At 46.1% G+C, this 21,395-nt stretch overlaps 2 long non-coding RNA genes across 3 annotated transcripts in view; one reads left to right on the top strand and one right to left on the bottom strand.

Annotated features, from left to right (window-relative positions):
* LOC135407149 (uncharacterized) overlaps window positions 1-16,480 on the bottom strand; it is a 33,572-nt gene extending 17,092 nt beyond the window's left edge. Inside the window, exon 1 of the long non-coding RNA XR_010426729.1 lies at window positions 15,875-16,480. This is a non-coding gene — a long non-coding RNA (uncharacterized LOC135407149). The remainder of the gene's footprint in view (window positions 1-15,874) is intronic.
* On the top strand, window positions 2,436-14,682 carry LOC135407140 (uncharacterized). Of its 2 annotated transcripts, none has more exons than XR_010426725.1 (6): window positions 2,436-2,597; window positions 10,138-10,307; window positions 11,009-11,130; window positions 11,220-11,740; window positions 12,574-12,913; window positions 14,451-14,682. It is a non-coding gene; the product is annotated as an uncharacterized LOC135407140 (long non-coding RNA). The 2 variants fall into 2 exon arrangements; XR_010426724.1 differs by having other exon boundaries at window positions 14,397-14,682.
* Window positions 16,481-21,395: the final 4,915 nt, after the last annotated feature.

The following is a 21,395-nucleotide window of genomic DNA, read 5'->3' as shown; positions in this document are numbered from 1 at the left end:
ATAAGATGGGTCCTAGCTCCCTTACATTGTAATATTACTTAGGTCCCCATAGCTTCATAGTCCTATGGTTATGACAAGAGGTATATATATACATATGTACACACAGAAGGTAGATAAGATTGCAGGCCACAGATCAGGTCAGGTAGCCAGTACTACCAGAAATGTTTATATAGGTTTCATAGGGGAAATTCACTGAGTATGGAATAGGAATGTGGTATTCAGGAGTACAAGCAATTACAGAAAGATTCAGCATTCTGGAAGTTTCTGCAAGAAGGTTTTGTCAGAGGTAATTTAATCCAGATCTCCCACATACCTCCCCAGTGCTTAATCTGCAAGAATATACTTGTTCCCTAATTACAAAAGAGCACCAAGGATCTGTAAGTATTTCTGCCAGTGGGATTGATGAGTACTGGCATAATCAGAGAAACCCTTGACTGCAGGCTTTCAAGTGTCCAGATCAGCTCTGGAGTTTGGAGAGCAAGAGCATACAAGGACAAAAAAGACTGGTGAAAAAACAAAGCGGTAGGTCAGAGTGCTTGTTGCCATGCTAAGTGGCATTTTTTAATTCTCCACCCAAAAGAGATCATTTAGGAGATGTGGTCCAGATTAAGCTTATGACATCCTGATTGCCTTGTACCAGTTCTTAAAAGGGTGAAATTTCCATTGCCCTCTAGTAAGGTCTCAGTATCACCTTGGAACTTATCCTGACTGGGTTGTGCAACCTTTGCTCACACTGCTGCCCTCAGTTCATCAGCCCCTCTGCAAAAGCCAGTTCTTGTACTGCCGAACCAGTTTTGTGTATATTTGCACCTTTGATGTAGATGTCCCCTTTGCAGTACCTCTCAGGTAGGGATCTCCAAGACCCATACAAATGTTAGTTATGAAACTCTAATGCAAGCCTGTGAAGTGGTTCATGACTTTTCTTTGTCACATGAAGAGGAATAAACAGAGGTGCCGAGCTGGTAAGTGGTTTGTCCAAGATTAGAGTTGTAGGTGGATCACAGTTGGAGATAAGGGTATCAGTGGAAATATAGGGTCCTGCTTTCAAATCCTTGCCTTTTACTGACAGAGCTGCAATTTTGAGACCTCACTGCCTTTAAAACACCACCAGAGTTCATTTGGCCTTGGCCAAGCCTCCTGATTCCCTGCCATTTCATTTATTTGCCTTTGAATACATGTGATTAAAGGAAAAATGGGTTTGTTCCCAGGTTAGCTTTGCCCTCCTAACATCTCAGGAGCTGCCCATAGTAGGAGAAGGTTTACTAGGACAGCGGGCAGTGGAAGGGGAAGGGAATGCTTGAGGACTGCCTGGTGGGTGTGATGGTGGGTGTCTGCAGCCACACAGAGGGGCTGTGCCCCTCCTTGGGTGTGACCACCCGGGTGTGAGGATGGCCCCTACCTCAGAGCCATGCTGTTGCATATACTATGTATTCTACGCCAGCTGGTGTGGTTCCTGTATGTCAGAGTGCAAACACAGACAGGGAGGTACCCAGGGACAAAGGGTGAAGGTGTAAAAAAGTGAGTAAAGTCCTTTCATGCAGCATGACCAGAGACCCGATTATCTACAGACACATAAGGCTCCTTTACCTCTCACTCCTCCTCATTGTCACCTTGATGGCCACATTCCCATGCATCTGCCTGGGAAACGAGGGCTGAAGGTGCCCCCCCAGCAGGCAGCTTGCCACAGCTATCGGATGATCTCCCTCGGCAGCGCACCGCCACCTCCGGGAAGCCTTCACCTGTTGTCTGCTGGGCTCCCTCATCATCACTGATAACATCGCCACCATGACCTTGAAATCCTTCTCACAAGTGCCACCCTGTCTCTTGGCAGTGGGAAATCAGATTTTTCCTTCCCTCGGCATGACTCCCTGCATTCTCATTTCTGAAGAAGGAGCCAGGGAGGGAATGAAGCTTTTCCCTGTGCAGCAGTGACTCTATTTTCAGCTGTAGCCCAACAGATTGCTTCGCTCTTCTGCCTTATCATCCAATACCACCTTAATGCATGCAGCTACGCAAGGTTACTATTAGTGACTGATATTGCTGGTGCTGCGGGCTGGAGGTTTTAACCCTAAACGAACCAAAATCTCTACACTAGATCCTTAGCTCTCCCCAGGTTTTCAGATTGTATCAGTTATTATTTTTGAGCTTTTTTTTTTTTTTTGTAAACCAGAAAATGCGGTTTGCTTGTTATGCCAGAGGACGATAAAGAGAAAAGTCAGCCGTTCTCTAGGACCGAATCAATCAGAGGTTTACCTTGCAGGGAGTGACTGACAGGTCTGGCCCTCTGGCACCGTAATTTATTTTCCAGGCTCAACTCTTCGTAAGTATCGCATGTCACGCTTTTAAAGATGCACACATATATATATATATATATAGAACCAGCCAGGTGGTTATATTTAGTGCAACTGTAGGTACAGAAGCACTTCTTTTTTTAGCTTCTGTTGGTGCAAATATAGAGATAGGAGGGAATCAAACAGCCTCTCTTAACCTCTCTCCTGTGCTCCTGTGAAAGCGTCCCTTCCATTTGGCAATGTGCCCAGAGGAGTCTGCAAAGCTGCTATTAAGGAAGGGCTGTGGAAGGAACTGGTCGAGGAATGGTGAGTTTACAAGACGTTCCCAAATTTCAGCCAAAGATGCAAAATACTCTCATTCCACTGTGGAACAAAAATGGGGTGCAAAATAGAAGTAACAGTTTCTCCCCCACAAGCTGGAAGGTCAAAACAATTTATTTTGACCTTTTAAAACCTATATTGACATTTTCAAACCTATTTTGAGGCTATGCGGATCACAGGAGGTGCACCAGGAAACCCCAAAGGGTGAACATCCCTGAGTTAAACACTAACTTCAAGATCAGTATCCTGTCCTGTATCAGCAATAGTGTGGCCAGCAGGAGCAGAGCAGTGATCATCCCCCTGTACGTGACACTGCTGAGGCTGCACCTCAAATCCTGTGTTCTGTTTTGGGCCCTTCACAACAACAAAGACATTGAGGTGCTGGAGAAGAGAAGGACAACGGAGCTGGGGAAATGTGTAGAGAGTAAGTCATATGAGCAGCAGCTGAGGCAGCTGGGGTTGTTTAGCCTGAAGAAAAGGAGGGTCAGGGGGGACCTTATTGCTCTCTACAACTACCTGAAGGGAGGTTGTAGACAGGTGGGCGTCAGTCTCTTCTCCCAAGTAACAAAGGAGAGTATGAAAAGAAATGGCCTCAAGTTGCTGCAGGGGAGGTTTATATTGGATATTAGAAAAATATCTTCTCTGAAAGGGTTGCCAAACATTGGAACAGGAGTCCCAGAGAGGCGGTGAAGTAACCAGCTGGAGCTGTCTAAAAGATGTGCAGATGTGGCACTTAGGGACATGGTCCAGGGGTGGACTTGAAGAGCTGGATTAATGGTTGGACTCAATGACCTTAGAGGTCTCGTTCAAGCTAAATGATTCCATTCTGTTCTATTCTATCCTCCAGTTCAGGATCCCCCAAATGCACCTTTCTTAGCAGATTGGTCTGGGTCCAACCACAGGAAGTGCTACAAACTCTGTGAAACCCTCAAGGCTCCCAACCCTTCTTGACCACTTCCATCCTGGTAAACTGGGCAAAGTAGGGAAACTGGACATCTCCAGAATGTAGGTCCAAGCTCTGGGAGGCAAATGGAGTCTGAGGAGTCTGCTGGAGTCCATTGATGTCCTGGCTATACCCCTGTGGAGCATGTTAAACAACACAAATACACATTTTCCATGGAAAAGATGTTCCAGGCAGCCCTGGTTTCAGACTGTGCATCAGAGAGACCCTTGGCAAGGAGCTGCTGGCTGAAGGAGTGAGTAGTGCAGCAGGGGAGGAGAGCACAGCATGCAGGGATCCCTGGGGATGCAGAGTCCCTTGCCAGCTCCCAGCTGTTCCTGACAGCTGCATCCCTTGGCCTGACAGCAACTGCAACCACCGAAAGTCATGAAAAACAGACAAGTTTAACAGATACATGGGCTTTCTGTCAGATCTTAAGAGAAACCTCTGCTCTGGCCTGAGCAAGTGTTTGTGTGTCCCAGTATATACGATTTTTTCAGGCTGTTTTCAGCTGGTCTGATAAAAGGTGTTACTTCTCCCTGCAGATCTCATTTTGCTTTAACACACAGGGGTACGTACTTCTGCATAGCCTGTTATAAATGCACCATAAAAACAAAGGCTTGCATTTTTGAAATGCCATTGTCCATTTGTATTTCAGCTTTCCCTTTCTTGTTTGTTTGGTATCTACTGGTCTGTCCATCTATGGACACGCTCATTTGTACATGCACAAATCAATTAACACGCACCCTCTCCTGTGCAAATAAGTTTGTCCCTCGGGTAGTTGTATGTCACAGGTCAGTGACACCTCCATAGCTTCTTTTAGGAGCTGGAGGTAAGTTTTTCACACGTTGACCTTGACCCCCTCTCTACACCAAGAAAAAGAAAAAATCTTTGCTCCTAAAATCTCAGACCTTGTTTTTCACACTTCTCAGAAGGAGAGGAGCATAAAGCACGTGCAGACCTAAGAGTGTATTTTATAACCGTTGAGAAAGTAATAAAATCTTCTGCTTCAAAGCAGAGATACATAATCCATGTGTATCTGCCTGGAGCTGGTCTGAGCAGAGCTCCCACAGGGCTGAGATATGACAGATGCAAGGTGATGGACGCAGTGTCACAGGCTGTTTGGAAGTGGCAGTGTTCATATCCTGAGTATTGGTAAGCGCTTGGAAGTTATTACATCCCTTGCTCAATGGGTGAGAAAGGTAAGGAGCACTTTCAGTAAGGTCTAAACACATGGGGCAGTGATAAATGCAAATCCCTCAGGCTCTGCACAACAGGGGTAATGGGTCTTCAGCTTCAGCAGAAAGAGAGTTACAGTCTGACTGGCCTCGTCCAGGAGCACAGAAGACAAAAAGACAAGAAACTGCAGGAAGCAGTAGCTATGACAGAAAGAGGAAGAGGTGTTTGGGTTCCAGGATCTTAGAGACATGGGACTGCCCTGGCCATAGTCATCATGGGGGGAAGACAGGCCACACTGCCTGACAGCAATTTGGCCAAAAGCATGCTAGTGGCAGACTGCACATTTTTCTTGGTTGAAATAACATTTTTTGGGGTTCATTGAAGCCAGCTGAGCATCAGCGCTCACCCCGGGTACCTCCAAAACAGAAGTCAGCCCTGGGATGTGCATCTCAGCACCCCTGGGGTGTTAATGTGCCTGCAGGTGAGGACAATTGTAGGGGCAGCTTCTCACTGGGGCTGCAATTGCTAAAGGCACAGCCAGCAAACCTGCCGAAGTCATCAGGACCAGGGACAAATGCCCTTGGGACACAATGAGACACTGACAGTTCAGGAACTGACAGCCTGGGACTAGCCCTGCCAGGATCCTTCTTTGCAGAGAGGTCTGAATGCCTGTGGTGCGCTGGTTAAAGAAAGACATCTTTCCCTTGCCATTTTTCAACCTTGAATGATGTATAATCACCAATATTTGCTGAAGCTGCTTGTTAATGATGTTTACTGAAAGGTATTTCCCCCTGTGTCTACCCAAAAGGCATGATGCTGTCCCACAGTACACAGCACAGCTCTAAACTGCCAGGAAGGTAAAGCAAAAATATCACCTTTTCCAAGGTGTTAAATGACTAGCATGGACTTGCATACTTAGTGTACTCTGTTCCCCTTTCTGTCACAATCAATACCACTCTGATTTCTTTATCACGGATGATGGGGGATGGAGATGAGCGATCCTGTTCATACCTCAGCTTTGGCATTTTGATTCCCAAACAGCCCATTCACTAGTAGCATAAAAATAATGTAAAAACAAATAGATCAAATAAATGTAGCTTGAAGACATTCTCTATTACAACCCTGCTCTGTATTCTATAAGCGAAATATGTACTGAGCATACAAACACTGGGGGAATGGAGGGTTGCAGGTATTAACACTGACATATCAAGAGGTTCCTTCATGAGACCGTATTATCTATGCAATCACCTACAAGTATTTACATTTCACGAATGACGTTTTCCAAACATCACCTCCAGCTGTGCTGCCTCGTGCTGTTCTCGTGAAGTTCAGGCAGAGAACGAGGCCAAATCAAGGCTTTCAGGGGGTGTTTTTGTGAATGACCCGGCTGTAGGGGGAAGCAGTGAGTGTTGGTGACCTTGGGTAGGGGTGATTCTGTGGCAGGATAGAATTGGAGTGATTCTGATTCCCTGTGCTGCTGGAGGTAAAGCATCATGTTTCTAGAAGACATCAGTCAACGGCCAAGACAGGCAAATCCACAGGAGTAAAAAGGGAGTGCAAATCCCTAGTTGGATTCTTCCTCTAACCTTCCACATGGTTAGGTGGGGTTTTCTTCTCATATTTTGACACTGGTTTCTTTGGACAAAGTTTAGCATAGGCAGGCCTTGCAAACTATTTCCTAGGACTCATCAGTGGGGCAGTTGTGGCAAATTTGCCACTCGCAGAGTGTGGCTGAACTCACATGGCATTTTTAGAACTTCACTGGATAAAAAATGTGTTAATGAGGAGGAAAGTTTAAAAGAGTCACCCATTCTGCAAACAGCCTCTCTGCAGATATGCTGGGTGAACACAACAGTGCTGGCAGTTCAGAAAGTTTGAAAAACACCATAATCAATTAATGAATTTTTTTCGATATCAACCCACTCCTAAATCCTGACCACTAGTTCAGATAGGGCATTTTATGACTCTAATAAAACAAATTGTGGTGTTAATTGTCCCAGATTCAGTTCAGCAGGTTGCCTGCAAGTACCAGACTGATTCCAGGTCTGCATCATGTCCTGATTCCAACACAAGTTATCCATTTTACTTACTTAAATTCCCTTTGCAGTTCCAATGAGACATGTGACTCTTCTCTACTTCCTCTCCTAAGTCATTGTGATTACCTCTGCTGATAAAAAGCGCCTGTTTCACTTAGTACAGTTTACAGGGTAAACAAAAAACCACACACACCCTTTTACAAAAAGTGAAGTATCTTGGAACAGAAGGTGTTAATATCTTAAAAATTATTAACCTGTGCCCTTCCTGCTCAAAGCAGGAATCCAAATTAGGAGCAAGGCCAATTTATATGACACTGTATGAATATGTGGCTTGTATTTTTATAATCTTTCTTTTTTATGTGCCAACGAGCAGAGCAGGAGGTGACTGAGATGTGGGAGACCAGGGCTAAACTTCCACTCTGCCCAAGGGAATGTGATCCACTGCTCTTGCCTTTTACTAGGAGAGTCTCTTTATCCTCTGCTTTCCAGCTGTCCTGGGCAGCGGGTGCTCCCAGCCAGCTGTTGCTAAACATTCTACTATTTGTTGGCAGTGGGAAAAGAAAACAAGGGAGTGCCCATGGGAGGCTGGAGAGACACACAGTATTGTAAATAGATAAATAGGTAAGCAGAGTCCAATCAGAGAAATAAATTAATTTAGCATTCAGCTGTAGGTCCCTCCAAGTACACCCCAATTGCTGCAGTAATTGTGCTGAAGCCAAGGGAGCTTCAGGATTTTCTCTCCAACTGCAAAACCTGCTGTGGCACCTCTGAGATCACTTGTCCAGCGCTTTATCTCAACTTCATGACCACTGGTCAGGGAAATATAGCTGCTGCCTGAGGGCAGGTCATGAGAGTTCAGGTCATGCCTCTCTGACCTTCCTCAGTCTTTTTGTGGGATGCTTAGGGCACAGACACTTTTCATAGATCCCATGTTGGCAATGGAGTCCCATGTGAACCTATACCATTGGTATCCAGCTTCTTCACTATCCCAGAGCAAACTGAGCTGTCCACTGTCCAGCTGTCTGGGCATTACCCAAATCTTGGTGAGTCGCTCCATTGCATTTTGGTGGCTTTTCGAACAGACCCTTCCTGAATTTTGTCTTCAGAGCACCATTGTGAGTTTTGCATTTACAGATGAAACTTAAAGTGGCTGCAAATTAGGACAAATAAAGTTCAGCTTAGAAAGAAGTCCTTGCTACAAAAAAAAAGTCTTTGAGGACACCAGTCTGCCATGTAACAGGCTCATCTACAGCCATACCTCCTGTTTTGTGGATTCTCCAAATATCACAGTTCCTCCAAGAGAATAGTAGACCTAAATCCATCATACTTAAGACATACAAATAGATTAACCCTCATCATATAATTGTGCCTCTGTAAGTAAAGTATCTGTAGATGAACTCCTGTCCATTATAGGAACTGTTTCTTCTGGCATCAGTCATTTGTACTTCCACAACAGGTGCTGCTAAGTATTTCTCAACTAAAGAAAGCCAGATGAATGGGTAAAGTTATGTCATAAGGGATGCTGTTATATTTGAAAAACTCTGAGGCAAACAAGATCACCTTGTAGTAAGTTAGAAGTGCTTCCCCATAGCGAGGTGAGAATTTGCAGTAGCTCAGGTAAACAGCAGGGATAAGTTATGGCAGAGATGATCTGTGGGCACTATAGGGCCTGATCCAAACCCCTTTCATGCTCTAGGAGGTTCTTTCTTGCCTTCCACAGGCACAGAAGGAACCAAGCAGATGGGAATTACCATTGTGTCAGTCAGTGCCAAGATCTGCCATGAAAAGCTCAAAAAAAAAATCTTTTCCAAAAGCCCTGCTACCAAGACAGATAATGAAGAAGATGAAAGCTTACTCATTTTACATTCCTGTGGGTTCCTTCTCTTTACCCACCTCAGACCTGTGAGACCTTCTGATCTGTCTCCTAGACTGTTGTTTTCCATTTTGACTCTCAGGCTAGCATGAAAAAACTTCTCATGGCAGAGCAGTACAACAGATCTGCTGTTCCCACCATCCTTCTGTCTAAATTGCATCACAACTTCTGAAGCAAGGCCTAGCAGGGTGGATTTTACCCACTGCAGGTAGTTTGTGGAGAACCACTGCATTTAGTCTGCAATTCATATCTCCTTTACACAGCCAGAGTGTGGAAAGGGGTCTGAGCAGAAATTGAAATCAGCCTCCTGGGTGCCACGGGAAACAGGCAAAGTCAGCACACCCCCAGTGACACCCTTGGGATGTAGGCACCTATAGAGAAAATAAAAGCCTTAATCACTTAGAGTCTGTCCACAGTATTTATGGAAAGCTGATACCTACAAGCGTTTACAGAATTGCATGAATGGGAAAATGTTTGAACAAGATATTGCTGTGCAGGCAGCCACCGTGTGGGACCCAGTCAGCCAGCCTCCTGTATCAGGATAATAGTACTTTGTTAGCAGTCTTGTCATCTCCACCTCTGCAAGTGTTCCTCTGCAAGTCTTGCACCTTGGTGAACCACAGGGTCATTTCCAGTCCCTGGCAGTATACTCCCTGCTGAAGAATGAACAAGGGAATGATTGCATGTGGGAAAATAGTATCCTGAAAGGAGGAACGGGGGGGAAACCCACACCCCTAGCTTTCTCTGGAAGAGCTGGAAAATAGCTGTTTCCTGAGTCCCAGGGTGGGTGCATTAGGGAAAGGAGAAGTCTGAGAGCACTCACTGTGTCAGGCCCACCGAAGATGGAGGGCTGAACTCTGACCTGGCATCTTTGGTAGTGATGCTAGTGAAAACATTATGTACTATGGAGCCATGTGTTGAATACAAGACAGAACTGGGCTGGTTCTTTACATCTACCTGGTATATGGGTCACACAAGCGCTTCCTCAAACAAAGATTTGCAGTCAGATTGTGTTCAGGTCAGTTGAAAGCAGATCACAGCTTCCCAAAGGACATCAAAGATAAGATAACAAGCACACACAAAAAAATGCAGTCTGCCTTGAATTCCTCTAGAGGGTCACTGGGGCACTGCAAAGCCAGCTGTGGGTTGAATGAGCTGGTTTGCCTATTCTCCTTCCAGGAAAATATGGTTTTCTCTCCACAAACCTCAGTAATTAGAAAAGGAGAGATGTGTAGAACAGTCTTGTCTCTGGAGCAAGGGTGCAAACATCAGCTCTGGATTGACTGTTTATGCATGTGATCTGTTGTGCTGGGGATCACATGGCTTGACCTGCACCACATTGCAACACAGAAACCGAGAGCAGTGCACAGGGTCAGACCAAAGTTTTTGGGTCGTCCTGGTAGTGCATTCCCAAAAGCAGCCAAGGGTGAATGGGGAGTAAGAGAAACCTGGTGAGAAGATAATCCATCTCATCGCCACGTTCTCATCTTCTGGCAGACGTGAGGCTTGAAGGACTGCCTGAGCTGGAGCTTGCAGCCAAACCTCTGTGCCCTGCAGCACCAGCTAGTCCATCTCCCCAACTCTGGCTGAGTCCTGTTGAAACCTGTTTGTACTGGAGGCCTCCACATTATCTGGTGCCAATGAGTTCCCCGGTTCAATTACGTATGGTATGGAAAAGCATTCTTTTGCGTACATTTTGAATCATTTGCCTGGTAATTTCAAAGGAGCTCCCATTCTGTCCTATCTAATTTTGAGGATGTGTGCCCAGTAGCTAGACCATAGGACTGAATCTCTGAATTAATTCTATTTTCATCTCTGTCATTCTTCTTAAAGAGCAGGTATTATTATTCATTGGGGTGAGTTTCACCTTCAGCCAGCTCAATTAAAATTACCTCAAGCAAATAGTGATCTGGAATTTGGACTGAAATGACATAGTTGAGACTAATGTTCTCTATATACCTGCACAGAACAGGTAAAAACTAAACTAGGCAATAAAGGTAAAAATTCTGTTTTAAATTTCCAATGCCTGCATTGATTTGTGCAACTGAAACTGCTGCCAACATGTTACAAGATAACTTGTCATACAGCACTAGACCCTATTATATAGCAGAATGCCCATAATTACAGAAAGATAAGATGAGATCCCACATGCAAAGCAAAAATGTGTAATTTCTAAAAATAGTTATTACCTGAGGACTGGCTATCTATCTATCTGTCTGTCTATCTATCTATCTATCTATCTATCTATCTATCTATCTATCTATCTATCTATCTATCATCTATCTATCTATCTATCTATCTATCCATCCATCCATTGTAATTGTGCTATTTCCATTGATGTGTCTCCATTTCACTTGTCATTTGCCAGTGAAACAGCACAAAAATCTTGAAAAAAATCAGCCAGACGAAAGAGTGCTTAACAACCTGCGTTAGCAGCTGAGAGGGGTTCACAGATATAAAGGTGTTGGTTATATCTCAAGATGAGAAGTGGTAAGTGTCCGCATTAATTATAGTCTTGGGCACACACTTGTACCGTGCTCACAGCCCAGCGTTAATGGGATTTTTCCCCATTCTTTCAGAGGCAAAATCCACAAGGAAAGCCAGGCAGCCTTTCTTCAAGAGGTCGTTTGCATCCAGGACGTGTACAAATCTCTTTACATTTATTTAGAAACTAAGGCAATTAAAACACCCCAGGCCCCTCCTATTAACTCAGAAACATCATTATGAAGATGCTTATGCCACAGCGGCTTACTACGCTCGGTTTACTGGAAAACTGGAAAGCTGCATTTTCAGCCATTTGATCAACAATTTCCCGAGGTTGTTAATGACTTGCAAAAATCTACCCAACAGTAACAACCTCAGGGAGACCCCGCGTTGTCTCCTCTGAGAACCCTTTTTGTTTTCAGAATGAGAAATTTAATTAGGCAAGGTTTTTTTTGGCAGAGGAGTTCATGCCTTGCGCCCTCAACAAGCAAACCCTGTGTGGCTGCCCAGCGCCACCCGGGAGCCTGAGCCTTGGCAGAGCCGAGGACCTACTGGGGCAAAGGAAATTAATCGATTTTAAAGTAGTTCCCACCGCGTTTTCCCCTTGTTGGGCAAGGTAAGCAGCTGAGCTCGTTCCCCTCCTTTTGGAGTTTACCCCTGTGGCACGCACGGGCTCGTACAGGGGTTTCACGGGTGGGAGGGGGGCGAGGCGGGGGCAACAGCCAAGAGGTTCGCTGGGGCTGCTCTGGGGTTGGCCAGGAAAGCCGGGTGGAATTCCCCCCGGCGGGGCGATGTCTGGGAAGGGCGCACGCAAACAAACCCATCCGGGCAGGCACAGAGATAAGGGACTGCCAGGTGCCATCAGCATTCCCCAGGGCTTTCTCAACTTCCAGCGTCCTAAAAAACCCACGCTCACGAGGCACGCTTAGGAATCCCCAAAGACTCTCCATTAAGTCACTAATTGCTGCTAATTATCGTGAGAATGATTTGTGAGTGCCGGTAATGTGCTTGGTGCTAAGGAGAGTGGAGCCAGTCCCCAGCCGGTGGCACTGGCGACTGATGGATGCAAAGATCACAAGCAGCAGCTTTAGCAGCAGGCAGCATTCCCTCGCTGTGGAGCCGTCCCAGGGGTGCTGAGCAGGATGTGGGCTCCCTGGGGATCACAGAGTGGGCACCTCCCAATAGGTGAAGTCAGATGGGGAGAGGGTGTACAGGTCACCCAAGTGTCCCCTCATCCGTGCTGGAAAGGGTTGTGCTCCAGCTCTTGGAAAAACTACCTTTTCCACCACGGCCTTGAGGTGTTTTTTTCAGCAGAAACAGAGGAATGTCATGTTTATCTGAAAAATATTAACAGTCTTTCCTCCATGTATGGTCTCATCACAGGAGATTCAAGTGTACAGACAAGTGTAACATTTCTATGATGATTGTGCCTTTTTTTTTTTTTTACAGTTGCTACTTCTTCTACATGAAGACCTTTGCTTCATTTTACTCCGAGTAGAAAACAAGAGTCTCTGCCTGACTGGTTGCACTGCACTCCTCCCTTTCCCTCCTTTGCCAAGATGTGTCTGTAGGCATGCTCCCCAAGTTATTTTAAAGACAGGCTGGCAGTAAGGCACTCACAGTCAAAGGAGAGGAAAAAGATGAAGACAGATATTTGCTCTTTGCTGGCAGGGGACAGCAAGCCACTGGAAAAGTGCCCCTTTGGAGGATAAGAGAGACTCTTCCTCTTTGGCTGGCAGAGTAACACACACAGCTCCCAGCTCTCCAAAGGGAAAACAACTGCCTGTAGGTAAGTGCTCCCAGGCTTAGGCACTCCTCAGTCAGCAACTGCCTACCAGTCTCCACCTCCCTAGCTGCTGTTCTTTGGAGAGAGATTTTTCTTAAAGCAAGTGTTCCCCTGGTCCTTCTCAGCTAAACAAAATGGGCTAAATCTGTGATGGCATCTCCTACAGAGCCCCTTATTTAGTTTGCTGTCAAAATCATTGCATGTTATTTTTTTTTGCACAATTTTATTTCACAGCATAAAATTAATAGAGAAGGAGAGTGGAGCTTTAAAAATCAGTTGCAAACAGCATGTTCTGATGTAAATGAACACTCTCCAGCAGCATTTGCAAATCTGTAGTGGAGCCTTGTGCATCAGACTGAAAAGGAAAACAAACCAGGGGCCTGGCTACAGAGGGAAGCCTAGGTTTTCCTGTCTTTTTCTCTCTTTTACAATTCAGACTGAAAGGGGGGAAACAGGCTAATAACATGCAGCTGAAAGCTAAATTAGATATTTAAATTTCAGTCTGTTAAGTTAGGGAAGTAATTGGTGAACCCTCCAAAAAGAATATGCTCAAGGTCCATGGTTCTGAACCCCTCTGTGAGATGCTGGGCTCTGCCCTGTCTCCATCTCCTGTGCAAAACAAGTGCAAGCCAGAGACAGGCATTTCCCACTCAACTTGTGTGGCTGTCAGCACCTGATCAGCAAAAGGGAAACAAGCCAAGATTGTTTTTAGCCTTACAACATCCCTTTAAAGTTTTAACTCCACAACAGATTGATAAATGATGAATGTGCACCTGAACGAAATCCAATACAAAATTCCTTTTAAAAATTACATTGAAGTGAATGCAAAACATATATGGGAGTTGGAAGCTGGGTCTCCAGGCTGCTGCCTGTCTGTCAGGGCAGTCCTCTGAGCCATAGAGATTCATCACTCCCTATAGGAAGTCATTCAGAAGGAGAGCTGTGCCTTGCTAGACAACCCCTAATTTTCATATCTGTTATCTGGCCATCACAGCAACAGCCAGAATGAGATTAGACAGACACATGGATGGATTAGATGGATGCTTTACATTCCTTCTGATGACAAAAAAAGGGCTCTGGGCAGAACACATCACTTGCCCCAAGGGAGGACAGAAAAGGTGACATTTCTGTAATAAGAGAGTAGCTCCATGGAAAAAAAATTAAGTCACCCTCATGAGTAACTCAGCTGGTAGCTTCTCCTTGCCCACTTTGACTCAGTATTTGTGGAAATTTTGCTTTCAATAGCAAAATATTACAAACCACAAGGCTACAAAATCAAAATGCTCTGTTTATACATAAAGCTTTTCACTTATGTGTCTTAATAATTTAAACAGATGCTGTAAAGCAACTTGTTGAAGTGTCTCCTAAGCTTACTGTTGAAAGCCCATCAGACCGTATAGAGGACACAAATATTGGGATTGCAGATGACCTGGTGGGGCTTTTCCTACCACTGCCAATGTGGTAGGTTGGCTCTGCCTTTTTGCAGGTGCAATATTCTGTTCATGGGGGAAACAGAGAAGCTTTGCCCTGAATCTTGCAGGACAATTTGTTGCCTGAAAGGATCCACCGAGATGCAAGAAGCTCTGTTTAGAAACGGACATATCCAGCCTGGAGCATGGGGAGACAGTAAAGCATCTGTTTGACTTCCTCAACGGGTTTGCTGTGTGTAAATCATTTATCCCTGCTCCTGGTCCCCTTCCTTGACTCTCACAATTTGTATTTTTGTGTTAAAAAAAGCGATGCTTGCCTTTCTGTTGGCGAGCAGCTTGGGACACATTGCCTGGAGTCTGACCTCAAAGTAGGGTGGGATTTGAATCTGAAATCCACTCGGTTTGATCTCACAAGAACTGCTGCGCTGCACAGCTTGTACATCTTTAGTAAAAGGCAAGCCTTCAAATCCATCCTTTTCAGAGGCCTGTCTCTGTTGTCAGCTGCCATCTTTTGAGAGAAAGATCTAAAATTAGAGAAAAGCTGCCCTCCACTGCTGGAGAATACCGCTGCTGTGACATATGAAAGCAGAAATAAGCTTCAAATAAAGGTCTTCTGCTTAGGCTCACGTAACGAGCAAGAAAGGCTTTGGGTCTTTCCTGTCCAGACCGGCATTTGTGGGGATCTGATTTAAATAGGCAGCCACAGCACCAACGCTTATCTTTGTCTGCCTAAGCGTTTATACTTTGCCTGTCATCATGGGTGCCGTTATTTTGATGGAAACCTACAGATCCATGGGTTTTTCTTTTAAATACCTTTCCTAGAAATCCTGAGGGATGCCAGGAGACCCTACTCTTTTCAATAAATCAGTGAAAAAGAAAGAAACCCTCCGTATGGAAACAGCAGCTTGAGACCTTTCAAATGTGGTGGCTGGGATGAGGTGTGGACACTGAGCAGGGACTGAGCTGTGGCTGCAGCCCTGGAGGCCTCGGGTTAAAATCTGTGTCCTTCAGCTCGGCCCGGGGTATCCTCAGGACCCCCAGAAACGAACACCTGGGGACTCGGAGTCTGGGGTACCTCTGGTAAGCACTGCCATATCCCCACTGACTCCCACTGTTGCCCCTGACACCGTGGTTTCTGTGCTCCACAGCCTCTGCGCTCCGCTGCATCCCTCCCGTTAAACAGCGTTTTCCTGCCCTGGAGGGATTAGTGGAGTTTACAGGGTTAGATCTGCTCTAATGTACCGTGGCACAACAGCCCAGGCGCGGTGCCCAGAGGCGGAGAGCCCCGGGGAGACTCCCTCCTGGTGCCGGAGGGGAGAGGAGCTGGTGCCGCACCAGGGCATGCGAATTAAGATGAGACGTGAGTTCAAGCCTCCCACTACCTACGATAAAGCAGGATTTGACTGGGAGTAAGGCAGTGTTATTGTTTCCCTTTTAGTCTGCGCATTTTACAGTGTCCCGAAAGCAGAGACGCCGCTCTAACACAGCAAGGGTGTATTGCTGAGACTTGCAGCAAAGAAAACAGAAAACAAACCTCCTTCTCTTTCTATTCTTCTCTTTTTCTTCCTGCTCCCTCTCCACCCTGGGCATCCAAGGTCCCCGGTCCCCGCTGTGTCATCGCTCAAGCCTGCGCTGCGCTGGTGATGTCATGCCTTAAACTACACACCGATGGCTCCAGCAAGGGTCAGGGGCCCTTCCTGCAGCCCAGGGTGGCCGTGCTCAGTCACTCCGGCAGCACTGGCATGCTGTGTCCCGCAGAAGCAGGCAGCAGGGGGGAACAAGCAGCTTGCTGTCAAAGAGACATCCTGGGCATTTGGAGAAAGAAAAACTGAGAAACGGCCTCAGCAGTCACCCGGCTGAACAATAGGTTGTTCAGTAGCTGATTTTAAAAAACACTGGCTGAAGGTGAGGCCAAGCCCTCACCTGCCAGATGGAGTTCAAGGGGAAGGAATCAATATCGGCACCAAGAAAGAGGGAGAAAAATGGGACCAAGGGAAAGGTGCATGTGTGAGGAGGCTTTGCTTTTGCAGGATTAGAGCAGATACCTTCAAAGCTCCTTTCCCACATTGCAAATGCAAGAGAGACTTCTCCCTGTTTTCATCCTCCAGGCTCTCCCTCCAACGGGGCCCCAGCAGCTCCGGTCCTGTGCACTGGCACCAGAGGCTGTCTGCGGAAGAGGTTCTTATTCAGATCCTCTTCACCACAATGACACGATGGCCAACTTTGTCATGTGCCTGGCAAAAACAGAGGCTTCAGCACAGTGTAAGTGGCTTGCATCCAGGGGCTGAAGAGCCAGCATGTTTTCCAGACCCTTTCAGCTCATGAGAGAGATCGTGACAGGGGAAAAACAAAATTAATAGCTGGGCTGCAAGTGCAGGTAATGCAGACACACAGTACAGGGATTGTGGAAGGTAGGATCTTGTGGGAGAAGGTACCCGGCAGCTTATGGGGGAGCGGGATTTGGTCACTGGAGTGAAAAGGAACCCATTTTTCTTAGGCAGGAGTGGTAGAAGTTTGACTCCCTGAACAACTAAAGTGTAACCAGGGTGGCTCATCAACCCCCAGCATCACCCCAACACTGGTGTTATTGTTGGTACTGCAAAGGGATTGGATCAGGTTATTAAAGGGCATGTCTAATTGTGTGCAGCCAAAAGTGCATATACTTTTAGTATCAACAACACTTTAGGCCTGATTCGAAAGCCAATGAAACCACTGGGAAAAATCCAGTTATTCCCTTGAGTTTTCTCCTCTGAGACTGGCCTTATGGGAATAGTCCCACAAGAACCCAAGCTGCCAGTGGAACTTGGCTACTTGCATGCTACATAGATGGAAAACCAGGACATATTGCTTAAACATGAGTATTAGTGAGTCCCTGTTGCTTGGTACAATATTACTGCCATGCATGACCACGGAGGATTTGCTCCAGAGCCTTGCTTCATCCCTCTCTCACCTCTCCTCTCCTCTGTTCATGGAGCTCTGTGTGTCAGAAGCAAAACCTGATTGAAAATAGGTTATTTATTTTAAGCCAAGACATTCGGATCAAGTTCTTATGATGTCCACTGGCTAAAATACCTGATCCTTAATCTCTGCTTAGCCTCTGACTTTGCACTTGACTTAGGAAGAGGGTGTGATCCTGTGCTGCTGGGATGAGTGCTGATGCAGCCCCAGGAGACCACGAGCAAGAAGGTTGGCAGAGCAGGAATAAATAGGGAAATGAGCAGCTACCTGAAACCCATGGGGCCAAGGCATGTCCTGCCTGTTCTCAGGCAGGACCCAGCTGCTGAAGGCAAAGTGTCTCTGTGTGGGCAGTGGGTGTTGGCCTCGCTTGCCGGGCAGCCCATGGGCTTTATGGCATGGGGGTTGCCCTAGATATTGGCCAGCACAGCTGGCTCTCTCCAGGGTTACATTGCCATTTTCAAGTGCTCCTCCAGTTTATGAGTAGAGAAATATGCGTTTTGGTGAAGACCTTTGGGCAGAATTGGGCCACCCTCAAGTGCTGTAGAAAGCTCACTTCCAGGACACCTGCCTCCTGGTTACACCCAAGCCACATGCAGAGCAATGCATCCCACTGGCTTGGTGTCAGTGTCTTTTGATGGCCCCTTTCAACAGCAGCCTGTCTTATCGTGCTGTGCATCCCTCCCATGTCCCTGAACTTGCCCTGGCTTCCCAGACTTCTTTCCAGCCTGCACAGGGGGATTGAGCTCCGGCAGATTCCTTGGGTGAAGGAGACAGGCAACCCAGCAGAGATTCCCCTACTGCCCCATATGTGTGATTGCTCCCAAGCCATCCCAAAGCACACCCTAGTGAGGAACTGACACCAAAAAGAGAGGCAGAGCTGGCATTACCCTAAAAGCTTGCTTCTGCTGCTTGGAGGGCAGCTCCCTGCCTGGCTCCTCATGTCCATCAGCAGGTTGCCTGGCCTGGGAGCAGCTGAGCCAGGCCTGGGGTGGACGAAGTGTTGTTGCATCCAGGGACTTGCTTCTCCCAGCAGCCCTGCACCTTGAAAGAAAGACTGGACCCTCTGCTGTGCAGCTCCCAAGGAGAAAGCAGGAAAGTGGTCAGTGCAGAGTCAAGCATGTTTTTAAGCTGTTAAAATGCTCCTCTTCTACTTCTATTGTCAGTAAAGAGAAATGGGAAAGTCAAACTCCTCCACATTTGGGGATAGTGGGTCTCTTGGTGCTCATGAACAGCAGGATCAGCAGAAATGAGGTGCCTTTGCTGTGAGGCTGCAGAGCTGGAGCAGTGCCATGGTGGGGTGGGGAGCTCTGGGCATTCAAACAAAAGAAGTGGACACAGTTAAAAGGATTTTCTGATATTTGTTTAGCTTGGCTGCTACACTTTGCTGAAGAAAAGGAAGGTTTTTGCTAAAGTTGAAACAAACAGTAGATCAGAACATTAAATAAAGGGTTAGCAAACCTGCCAGTAGTGCTAAGTCAGGTATGCTGATGAGGTCAAAATTTAATTCCACACTGAAATTGGAAATTTCAAGTACAAGTGTTCACAGCAAGCCAGATTACATTACCTATCAAACGTCCAGGTGCTCTGAGGAGTCTCCTCCATTGTCATTTGTCCGATCAGTATTTATAATAGTAAAATCCACTGTGGAAACAGAGACAGAAGGAGATCAACTTTTTAGTCTGTATAGGGCAGACACAGACTGGAAAGCTGGAAGCTGTCCAGCCTAATGTGGGGCCTCTTGTAGACTGACAAGACCCGCAGTGCCATTTAAGCATCTTCCTCTGATCTTCCTCCCAGTCCCTGTCCACCCCCTCAGCTCCCCCATTAAATTGTACTAAGAGTAATTGAAAAGTGCTAGTTCAGTGAGATCAAGAGAAGAGGGCTGGAAAGATAAGGAGAGTGCACCTAGGATTGTGGCTCATGGAGGGAGGGTCAGCAGGTAGGTTGATTGGGGTGCTGGCAGGGAGATGCACAAAACTGCCAGTGCTGTGATATCAGGCCTCTGCTCATTGCACCATATTAGCTCAGGCCAAAAAAATAAGCAGTTGTCATGGTTTGAGAGCCCCAAAAATCCAATTCCCTAGTCCAAGCCCCCCCAACCATGACAGCAGTATAATAGAGTAATGTTGCTTCTGCTCCAACAACATCCTGTGGATCCACCTGAGGATCTCCTGAGCATTTGGTGGAAACAGAGGTGTTCATCTTCTCATTACTCCTGTGGCAAAATGAGCAGCACGAGTAACTCCTTGCAGGGGTGAGTAAGAGGTGCACAGCCTAGGTTGTGTGTTCCTTGCTCAACATTGTACTGTCCATCTGCAGAAAAGCCAGGAGCAGATCTGGTGATACACAACATCCGAGTTTGTGACTTAAGAGTAGTAATTATCATAATTAAGCAGTGGTCTCAAAATACTCCCTGGGTTACGAATGCTTCTGTGCTCAAGTAAACTCCCATTTACCTAACGGAGCAAGGGCACAGCAATTTTGCCCCAGAAGGCTTTGTATGGCATATTAAATTTGTATCCTCAAATTACACATCTAGTTAAAGCACTCATAAGTAATTTTCCTAACTGTTTGCAGAATAAACCTATTACCAAGTTAAAATTAAATGAGCAATTATCATATAGCATAATATAATATAAAAATTCACTCCTTACAATCCGATCTAAAATTCACCAAATAGAACAGCAATGCTGTGCAACTAAGCAAACAGGATAGGTGTGAAATTAAACAGGATATAGATGCATTGTGTGAGAGAGATTTGGTGGTGGAAATGAGTCACCTCTTTGTCAACAGCACTGCTACCAACTGCAGCGTGCTGTGTAGAGGGGAAGCTGTGTAGAGGGCATCTAGGACAGCAGTGGCTGTGCAAAAATGACACCAGTGCCATCCCAGTCTGCACTTGGACACCTTTAACAGGCAGGAAGTGCCACAAGTGAAGCTTAGAGTGCCCAGGCTAGAGAGCTATGCAGGGTGAGGGTCCCCATCCCTTCTCCATCCACTGGCACAGCTCCAATCCACTGCCGTGGGAGATGCCTCCACCTAGAAAGGATGACTGAAAGCTTATGGGCAATATTGAATCCATACAGTGCCTCTGGTAAATAAAGTCAGATAGTGTGGTGTTAGAGCTGTTCTAGTGCCCAGTTGAATTCACAAATGAGCTCCCTTTGACGACCTTGCTTCAACATGCCCAAAAAGGGTGGCAGTACTGTGGCCCATGCAGCCCAGGTCCTGCCCTGCAGCCATCCTCAGGCTTCACTCTCAGCTGCCAGCACAGTCCAGTGGGTGCAATCCTGCTTTCAGGTGCACTAGCACAAACCCAGGACTGGGCTGTGGTCCCAAATTCATCCCAGAGGTGCTCTGTTTCCAGCCCCTCTTGCTGCAAGAGGCTCATGTGTCCTGATGGTGGCCTTCTCTGAAGGACAGCACTGCTGGGAGCAATGGACCAACACACCAGGCTGCCTGACTCCGTCCAGACATCACATGGACCACAGCTCCTTTCATGTGAAGTTCCATGCCAGCCTGCCATGGGGGCATCCCACTCCCTAGAGGGCAGGAAATGGGTGCCCTGATTTAAAAAGCAAGGAAAACTGACTTTGTTCCACACTATTTTGCACATTAATTGTTGCATAAATGCATTCAAATATTTGTAAGGTTGATTGAAAATGTTGCTAAATCAGACTGCTCAGATTTAACCACCAGAAATTAAATCAGATAATAAACAATCAGCATTTCATTCCTACAAAAGGATGATAATTTTGTAGGACGTTGAGTTTATATTGTCTATGCACCTGCATGTGGAATGCTAGTGATAGAGTGAGATTTGATAGCAAATTGGACTGGCAGACAGTTTTTGAACATAATTACTCAAAAGAAACCACCCGGAATCAATTTAATCATAGTGCAACCGATTTTTAATTTCCAATGATATGAAAAAGTACCATTCACACGAGGGAGTTACTGACTTTCATTTGTAATCGTGGAACGTCTGTATTATAGCCAAGATAATTAAATAAATGCTAAGTATTTCTTACTTTGTAATACAGAATAAATAAATAAAGAAATAAATAAAGGTGCCTCCTAAACAGCAAAATGAACAA

This window comes from Pseudopipra pipra, chromosome 2, assembly GCF_036250125.1.
Source record: "Pseudopipra pipra isolate bDixPip1 chromosome 2, bDixPip1.hap1, whole genome shotgun sequence".
Classification (NCBI taxonomy): Eukaryota; Metazoa; Chordata; class Aves; order Passeriformes; family Pipridae; genus Pseudopipra; species Pseudopipra pipra.
This window is presented reverse-complemented; position numbering and strand designations above follow the sequence as displayed.